The sequence below is a fragment of the Apium graveolens genome, unplaced genomic scaffold (assembly GCF_009905375.1).
Source record: "Apium graveolens cultivar Ventura unplaced genomic scaffold, ASM990537v1 ctg8987, whole genome shotgun sequence".
Taxonomy (NCBI): domain Eukaryota; kingdom Viridiplantae; phylum Streptophyta; class Magnoliopsida; order Apiales; family Apiaceae; genus Apium; species Apium graveolens.
The window spans coordinates 15933-23316 of NW_027421640.1; the positions used below are offsets into that span (position 1 = coordinate 15933).

General features: G+C 37.5%; 1 non-coding gene across 1 annotated transcript; it reads left to right on the forward strand.

The window, feature by feature from the left end:
- Positions 1–1052: 1052 nt before the first annotated feature.
- On the forward strand, positions 1053–1162 carry LOC141705520 (small nucleolar RNA R71). Its single transcript, XR_012568383.1, has one exon. It is a non-coding gene; the product is annotated as a small nucleolar RNA R71 (small nucleolar RNA).
- Positions 1163–7384: the final 6222 nt, after the last annotated feature.

Below are 7384 nucleotides of genomic sequence, written 5' to 3' on the forward strand. Positions count from 1 at the left end.
CATAAAATTTGCATAACTAGGCATCTGCTGAAGAGCCTCAGCGAAAGGTATGTTGATATGAAGTTTCTTGAACACCTCCGAAAACTTCTCAAATTACTTCTCCAGCTTTTTCTTCTGCAGCCGCTTAGGAAAAGGCGGTGGAGGATATATATGTTTCTCCCTGTATTACCCTCAGGAGGAGTGTTCTCAACAATAGTCTTCCTTGGTTCCACTTCTACTTCCTGCTGCTCTACTTCTTTTTTAGCCCCCAACTTTTTCAGTCAACACTTGAGTTTGTTCAGGATTCGCAACCTTTCTAGACCTCAAAGTGATTGCCTTTACCTGCTCCTTACTTCCTTCCTTCCTGGCACTTCAGTGTCACTAGGTAATGTACCAGGTTGACGATTTTATCAAGGCATTGGAAATTTATCAAATTTGATTTTCTAAGGTCTTTATAGAATAAGTTGACTCTTACACATAAGCTTTAACTCCTCTAATTCAGATTTTTATAGCTTGTTGCAGCTGAAGTTGCTGCTTTTGTGTATATTGTGGTTGCTAAAACCAGGAGGGTTGTACGGCTTAGCTGGATACTGCTGATAAGGCTGTTGAACCGCATTCTGAGCATTGCTCCAACTGAAATTAGGATGATTGCGGTTGTTGGGATGATAAGTGGCTGGCACAGGTTGCTGCGAATGCTGAAAGTTGCTCACGAACTGAGCTGATTCACTAGAAATTACGGACTGATCAATCTTATGGGCACTAGCATAAAACTCATAGACACTAGCAATTTGATTAACCCCATAAATAGCCAAAGTGTCCACTTTCATCGTCAAAGCCTTAAGTTGGGCAGCTATAGCAGTTGCTGCATCCAACTCCAGGATTCTGGCTACTTTTCCCTGAGTCAGTCTCTGAGAAGGATTCTGGTACTCAATTAATCAGCCATCAGTTCAATCAATTTATAAGCTTCATCGTAGCTCTTAGCCCACAAGGCTCCTCTTGATGCTGCATTGAGCATGGGTCTAGAAGTAGCACCTAATCTATTGTAGAAAGAGTTAATAATCATCCAAATAGGCATGCCATGTGTGTGGGCACTTCCTTAGCATCTCCTTATATCGATCCCAAGCCTCACACGGAGATTCTCCAGTTTGCTGAGGCAAACTGAGTAAGGAGCATTCCTGATTGTAGCAGTCTTCTCCATAGGGAAGAATTTAGTGAGAAACTTTTGAGCAAGATCTTCCCAAGTGGTGATAGACCCTGCTGGTAGAGAATGTAACTAGCACTTAGATTTATCCCTCAGAGAGAATGGGAAGAGTCACAGCTTGATAGCATCTTCAGTCACATCATTGAACTTGAAAGTGTTACAGATCTCGATAAAATCCCTGATGTGCATGTTGGGGTCTTCAGTAGGAGAACCCCCAAATTGAACTGAGTTCTGTATCATCTGAAATCGTGCTTGACTTGATTTCAAAAGTGTTAGACCTGATGGCTGGCCGGATGATGCTTGACTGAATGTCATTGATCTTAGGCGAAAATAGTCCATCAAAGCCTTATGATTTTCTGCTTGATCTCCCATCTCAACTAAAACTGGTTGCTCGACTTTCTCTTCTTCTATGCCTTATTTTCCTTCTTCAAAAACTTCTACAACAATGCCAACACCAAGAAGCTTCTTCAGGCACACCTCAATTCTCTCCAACCTCCGTCAAATACAGTCTCTCAAACAGTCCTATGGATGTCACTGAGCTGAAGACAGAACTGATCAAGTCAAGAAGGATGTTACTGACAGGCTAGATGCTAAGTATCCCAACCACTACCATGCTTGACATTAACAGACAACTCAGGAAAAATTCTGATAGCCAGCAAAGGGACTCTTAGACTCCAGACTCAAGAAATGGAAGCTTCCATCACTGCATTTCACTTACATCAAGCCCAAAAACTCAGTTGCTTCAAAAGTTAGTGGCTGCACAACTTCTACCTCCACTCAACTTGATTCTAACAAAAAGGGGGAGAAAGATTCACTTGTCCCAGTTAGTCAAGGAGAGCCAATCAGTGAGGGGAGAATGTGCTAAATATACAAGTTTGTCAAGTAATTGTTCCAGAAATTACTTATCCTAAGCCACCAGTCTTGGACAGCATTAATCTGATCCAGAAGCAAAGTCTCCAAAAGCTAACTGGTTTTGAAGCCCAAAAGGAATTATCCAAAGTCATCTGACAAAAATCCCTTGGATCTTATGTTTGAGGACTCCAAGACCAGATGAAAATAAGCTGTTGGCAAGGTCCATTGCATTCTTCAAAGATCCAACTAACTCAGTGCTAAAAAGAAGAATTCTTAATATCTACAGGAATGGGAAATAAATCTGTGTGGTGGCTGGACACCCTCATTTTGCAGAGTTAAGAAGGAAGAAAAAGAGAGAATCAAGAAAGAAAAGAAGCAGGCTGCTTTAGATGCTAAAAAGCTCAAACGGAAGAAGAAGCAAGCTGCTATAGTATCCAAACTTCAAGCTGTGAAAACTGGAACTGAGATTTCTGAGAAACCACATTGGTAGCTGAAGATCAAGATCAGAAAATGCACAAGGAACCTCAACATAAAAGGAAGTTCAGATACAAGATTCTTCCCAAAAGAATGTTGAATTTTGATGATGACAAGATGGAAGACTACATTCCCAACAGTCTACAACTTCAACTCAAACATCCAAGCCCTCAGAGGTGCAGGATGAATTTAAGGTAGATCCTATAAAGAACTTTCATGGTGAGCCAATAGTTCCCAAGGATGAGCCTATAGACTGGGATAATTTGCCTCTTCCTGAACTTAACTTTCCAATCTTCAACAAGCTAAAGAAGACAAAGACAAGAGCAATCAAGAAGGTCAAGCCTGTGAAACTCAGAACCAAAACCTTAACCAAAGCTCAACCAACTGTAAACAAGGGAGATCTTCTATACATCTATGATATCAAGGAATTTTTCAGATATCATCTCTATATGGATGAATTAGAAGAAGTGAGGGGAATTGATGCTCATAGAAATCTCCTGAAAGGACTGGTGTTTCAAATACAAGGGTGGGAAAGAGATCATATGGCCCCTTCATAGAATTTTCAAGAAAAGTTGTTCTGTTTTGATAAAGATCTTCTCAGCCTTCAAGAAAATTTTGGATTTAATGTGACAGCCAAGAAATTGGTTCTAAAGAAGATAGAAGAACTCAGGAGCAGAAAAGCCTCAAATGCACTTCCAAAAACCCTATCCATTCCCTTCACAGGAATACATTGCACTTGAGGGCCTTACTGGCTGATGGAATTCATGGATGACAAGGTGTAAGAAGATTATTCAGATTTGATGACCAACTAAGCATCTCAAGCAATGAGACTCTATTGGAAATGCAAGGAAAGTTGGATCTATCAAAATGCTGAAGAATTTGAATTTCACATACAACTCCAAAATCAAATAGAAGAAAACAACTGGAAGCTTGGGAAGATATCAAGACAATCAAGGAAATAGAAAACATCTGCTCAGACTAGAGGAGTACCTTGATAATGATTGTGAGAACTCTTTGTACACTTTGCTTTGTTCAATTTTCAAATAAACTGTAGCACTTACTAGTTGATCTACCTTTATTAATCTGTTCATTTAGGGTGTTTTGTTATCATTAAGTTTCTCTAATTTATGGCTACAATTCCAGTAGACATAAATTGGGGAAGTTTATTAGGAATATGTTGTAAACTTAATGATAAGTTGAACAAAATACCGTAGTAGATTTAACTTAGTGTTTTTTGCTCTCGACGGATGTTCAAAATAGTCCCGACGGATGAACTTTATAGTCCCGACGGATGACAATTTAATATCCATCGAGAGTGTAGCTTATGTAACAATAAGTATTGTAACACATTTCTGCAAACAAAAATGTTTTAGTTGAGTAGATACTGTAGAATTCTTTGAGTCATGTTGACTACTAGATCGATATGCAGAATAGGTTAGCTAATTGTAAATATAAGATGTCTTGTAATTCTGCATAAGTGAAATAGAATCAAGTGACAGAAAGACCTCCTGACGGCATGATCTACAAAGGCTCCCGACAGATAATTAACAGACTCCTGACGGATGATCAACTCAGTCCTGACGGCATGATCAACACAGGTCCTGACGGATGATAATATTCAAAATAGCAGTTGACGTGACAACACATGTCACATGCTTTGGGTGTTTGTAAATGGAATGTGGCAGCCTAATTGCAGGATTTAGAGAACAAAGAAGCATTACTATTTCCATGCAATTATGAAGATATCAAAGATGCTGGATATAGTAATGTAGCAGCATGAAGTTAGACTAGATTCAGTTTGTCTATTGTCTTTTCTTACTATCATGTAACTTGGTGATATATAAACCAGTGTAGCAAGTAGAACAACTTAACCGAGTAATCATTATTTCACGAGAGATAGAAAAGGCTATATCTGTTAAAAATCTCATTGTAATTTTGTAAGTTCTCTTGTAAGCAGCTGTGTGCTATTCAAGCATCACAGAGTTCTCAACTTTATATATATATATATATGGTGGATAAGTTTCAAATCCACCAGAAAGTTTTAAAGCTTTGTGTTTTACTGCTTTGTGTTTTGATTTCTATTTTATTCTCATTCCGCACTTCTAGCAAAATCCAAACACAGTTATATATTAAGTAAGAAACATTCTTAAAATCAGAAAAAGAAGTCAGAATTAAATTCAACCCCCCCTTTTGTAATTCTTGTTGTATTATTTGGGAATAACACTACTCCAAGATGCATAATTATCTTGACCAGTGAGTTTTTTAGCAAGTAAAAGCACGCCCGAATGATCATTATTATGAATAAACAAAGGATGTGCATTGCTATCTAATGCTATATTATTGTACAATTGTTTGGTAACCTGTTCTTGTTCATTATTATCATCAACAACATCATCTGAATGACTATATGAAGACAAAGCATGAACAACCTTTATAGAAGTATGCTTCAACATGACTGAATGTATATAAACTGTTTGATAAAACATCAATTTATTTACAAAAACAAGTCTAATTGACGATTTAACAACCAGATCTAATCAAACGATTACAGTTCAAAATTATGAATCGAAGATTCAGAGAACAAAAACTCGTGAAATTGATAAAAAGAACGAGAAAACCTGAAAATTAGGGTTTGTAAATGCCGTCAATGGATATTGGAGATGCTGTAACAATTCAAAACGAATAATGAAGAAGACGAAGAAGTCTTAGTTTTTATTGAATCTTAATCAGTCATGTTAAGCTCTGATACCATAATAGAATTGTAAAATTACAATTATGAGCATAAAGAAGTTGGTTATGGAGATTGAGTGGTGAGAAAGAAAGTGAAATGTATTTTCAATTAAATTGTTTTGATACAGCTTGTTCTCGAGTATTTATAGTCCCACAAGTCTAACAAACTAACAAACAGAAAATAATTCTGCTGGAAACTAGAAGATACGTCCATATAACAGTCTGCAGGTCCTTAATTTGTAAGCAAATAGCCTTTGTAATTGCAACTTCATGTTGTGGATTCAAACTAACCAATTCCATCATATGCTTTGTCGGACTACTATCCGTATTATGGAGTTCATTAAACTCTCTACAGGCATTCTTCCTGCTGCTTCCCCTCTCGAAAACAAACTAAATGCCATTCACCACGGACTCATAAGAGCATTTGAAGACAATTCCAAGTCTGTCATACTCGAAATAGACAACCTAGATGCCTTCCAAGCCATCAAAAACTTCCCTAATGTCACTCCTCCTGAAGTTTCAGATGTTATTCTGCAAATCCACATCAGGTTTAATAATTCTCGTTGATTTTGTACAATAGTTTTATGTGTTTCCGGGACGTAATAAACCACAACTGACCTAGCTAGGTTGGGAGGTGAGAGATGCAAGCATCTGTACACCCTTACCCGGCCAGTATTACAATTTATGAATTACAAGAAGAAGAGTATTATTTATTTATCATAAGCACTATATCAGTTATCTACTGATTACATACTTGAATTACTGACTATTGAAAACTAAAGAAGATGATACATCTTTGTCCTGAAATGAAGATCAGAGAGAGAGAGAAAAAGAGATGAGCTGAGTAACTAACTAATCAAGAGAATGATACTCTAGTCTATTTATAAACTATGTGCTCAGAAGTTAGTTATAACAATATTCTGAGCTGTCACTCCTAGTCAGATTGCTGAGCTGGCAATTGATCCAATCCTGTATTCTCAATAGTCCCCTGCAAACTGGAATGGCATTGAGACATTCTAGTTTGTCCAGTAATTCCTTAAACTGTACAGATGGCAGAATTTTTTGTAAATACATCTGCAATCTGACTTGAGGTTGGTAGATACGTGAGCTGAATTAATCCTTCTAACCCTTATCTCTAGTAAAATGCACATCAATTTCTAAGTGCTTAGTTCTTTCATGTTGCACTGGGTTCTTAGCAATATGTAGTGCACTTTGTTGTCACAGTGCAATACAACTAGCTCCAACTCCTTTACTTCTAATTCTTGCAAGATCCTGACTAGCCAAGAATCTCTGAAGCTGCTGTAGCCATTGACCTATATTCAGCTTCTGCTGAACTCCTTGATACCACATTTTGCTTTTTAGACTTCCGACTTATAGGTGACTTTCCTAACTTCATTACATAGCCAGAAATTGATCTCCTAGAATCTAAGCATGATCCCCAATCTGAGTCAGAAAAAGCCTGCAATGTAAGCTTGGAAGAACCATTGAGTATTATTCCTTGTCCTGCTGTTCCAGCCACATAATCAATGTATGAATTAGAGCTTGATAATGAGGTATCCTGGGATTTTGCAAGAATTGACTTAAATGTTGCACAGTGTATGATAAGTCTGGCTGGTATGTGTTAGGAAATTCAGTTTCCCTACTAAACGCCTATACATACTGGGATCATTGAATAATTCTCCTCTTCAGCACTTAAATTCATTGATAGGTAAGGAGTGAGTGAAAATGGTTTAAAGTTGATCCAGATTCTTCTAGTATTCCATGGTGAGCCTTTCTCTGGAATAGTATTCCAGTTTGATATAGCCAATTTATTCCTAAGAAATAACTAAGTCTTCCCAATCCTTATGCTGAAAGTCTTATCCAGATGTTGCTTTAAATTCGAATCCAACAGTATCATCACCAGTCAAGATGTATCATCACGTATACAGCAAAACTGTCAATAAACCATCTTTGCTCTTTATGAACAATGAATAACATTTTTTGATTGTATATAACTTGATAGTCAATTCCCCCACTAGCATAGCACCACTGTCTAGAAGCTTGCTCAAGCCATATGGGATTTGATAAGCTTGCAAACAGATTATTGGATTAGAGAAACAAACCAGGGGTGGGATCATGTAGACTTTCAAACAAATCGCCATGAAGGAA